Consider the following 2,671-nt stretch of genomic DNA (forward strand, 5'->3'; position numbering starts at 1 on the left):
TACATCTTGTCTGCGCCAGGATGTACGGAATACCGCGTCTTGTGAGCTTCGTTTAATACTTGCTCGCGCAATCCTCCCTTGAGAGGGACCCATATGCGGTTAGCAAAATATCGAGTGTCGTTTTCCTTGATCTCCAAATTCTTAATCATACCCCCAAGGGATTCGTTTTTAACAAACTCTGGTTTCAAGGCTTCTTGCTGAGCGTCTCGGATGCGGGTAGAGAGATCTGCGCGAATGGTCAACCTTAGAGCCTTGACTCGTAGCGTTTTTATTCGCTCCTTCCTACTTAGCGCGTCTGCTACCACATTCGCCTTTCCAGGGTGGTACTTAATTTCACAATCATAATCATTCAACAACTCCACCCATCTTCGTTGCCTCATGTTTAAATCCTTTTGATCAAATATATGTTGAAGGCTCTTGTGATCCGTAAAGATTATACACTTTGTACCATAGAGGTAATGGCGCCAAATCTTTAACGCGAAGACAACCGCTCCAAGTTCCAGATCATGCGTTGTGTAGTTCCTTTCATTGGCCTTGAGTTGGCGCGAGGCATACGCTATGACTTTGTCTCGCTGCATAAGGACACATCCGAGTCCCTGATGTGAAGCGTCGCAGTAAACGACGATGTCATCCGTCCCCTCAGGCAGAGACAAAATTGGCGCACTACATAACTTCTGTTTCAACATTTGAAATGCCGCTTCCTGATTTTCGCCCCAAACAAACTTCTTGTCTTTCTGAGTTAGTGCGGTCAGAGGTAGAGCTATCTTGGAGAAGTTCTCAATGAAGCGTCGATAGTAGCCAGCTAGTCCTAGGAATTGCCTCACCTCAGTTGGGGTTTTTGGCGCTTCCCAGTTTTCGATGGCCTTGACTTTGGAAGGATCAACGTGTATTCCTTTCTCGTTTACAACGTGACCGAGAAAGTGAACTTCTCTAAGCCAAAACTCACACTTGGAAAACTTCGCATACAACTTTTCCTTCCTCAACAATTCCAAAATCAATCTCAGGTGTCGCTCATGCTCGGCCTTGGTCCGAGAGTAAATCAGAATATCATCTATAAACACAATCATAAACTTGTCCAAGTATGGTTTGCACACGCGGTTCATCAGATCCATGAATACAGCCGGCGCATTAGTTAGCCCGAAAGGCATCACTAAGAACTCATAATGGCCGTATCTAGTTCGGAAGGCTGTTTTCGGCACATCTTCCTCATGGACCCTAAGTTGGTGGTATCCTGACCGTAGATCTATCTTCGAATAATAACTGGATCCCTACAACTGGTCAAATAAGTCGTCAATCCTCGGTAAGGGGTACCGATTCTTGACTGTCAGCTTGTTCAGCTCCCTGTAGTCAATACACATCCGGAAGGAACCATCCTTCTTCTTTACAAACAGTACTGGAGCTCCCCAAGGTGAGAAGCTTGGGCGTATGAAACCCTTATCCAATAGTTCCTGTAGCTGATTGGATAGCTCTTGCATCTCAGATGGAGCTAATCGATAAGGCGCTCGAGCTACTGGCGCAGCTCCTGAGACTAAATCAATAAGAAATTCGACTTGTCGCGGCGGCGGTAATCCGGGCAAATCCTCAGGAAAAACTTCTGGAAATTCGCGCACTACTGGTAAGTCTTTAATTCTTCGCTCATCTCCTTCCTTCTCTACTACATGCGCCAGGAAGGCGTAGCACCCTTTCCTTAGGCACTTGCGCGCCTTTAGGCACGAAATCAGTTTCGTCGCAACTCCCCTTCTTTCCCCTTGAATCACCAAGGTTTCTTCGTTCAACAGTGGGATCCGAACCTGCTTCTCATGGCAAATAACCTCCGCGTGGTTCTCGACTAACCAATCCATACCTACCACAATGTCAAAACTTCCCAAGTCTATTGGCAACAAGTTAATATTGAACCCGTGACCTCCCATGACTATTACACATTGTTCAGTTCTTTCGTTCGCACATAACTGTCTACCATTGGCTAGTTTTTATAGTATAAGGTGTGTCTAGCCTACTGGTTGCTAAGCCTAGGGAGTCTTTAAACTCAGCGGATATAAAACTTAGGTCAGCGCCAGTATCAAATAAGACAGATGCAAAATGGCCGTTAAGTAAAAACGTACCGGTTACCACATTCGGCTCTTCTTTTGCTTCGCCTGCGCCGATCACAAAAGCTCTCCCGCGAGCTTGGTTTCCCTTTTGTGGGCAATCCCGACTGAAATGCCCTGGTTTCCCGCATGCGTAGCAGTTGTCACTGGCTCCAGCTTCCTTAGCACGGCAATTCACCGTCTTGTGCCCTGGCCTGTTACATTTGGCGCACATGACGCTCGCGCATTCACCCTCATGGTGAAACTTGCATTTGTTGCACCATGGGTAAGGCCCGCTGTATCCTTTCCTTGATGGCTCCGCGGCTTGGATCGCGTAAACCCTTGCGCTTTCCTGCTTCTTGAACGGTGGCTGCTTGGAGTCGGACCCTCGGTGGTGAGAGTTCCATTTCCTCTTGGAGTCAGAGGTTCGCTGCTCGTTTCCGCGCGTAGTCAACATACCCGCACGGACCGTATCCCTTGTAAGGGTGATGGCCCGCGCTACCGCCTCATCAAAGGTTGGAGGTGCTGCGGCGTTGAGCGGAACCCTAACAACAGGAGGTAACCCAAAGATATACCTCTCGATCTTCTTTTCCTCCGTGTTTGCC

Source organism: Bidens hawaiensis, unplaced genomic scaffold (assembly GCF_021521415.1).
Source record: "Bidens hawaiensis isolate Kalapana, Puna unplaced genomic scaffold, B.hawaiensis_p1.1 tig00082339_1, whole genome shotgun sequence".
Classification (NCBI taxonomy): Eukaryota; Viridiplantae; Streptophyta; class Magnoliopsida; order Asterales; family Asteraceae; genus Bidens; species Bidens hawaiensis.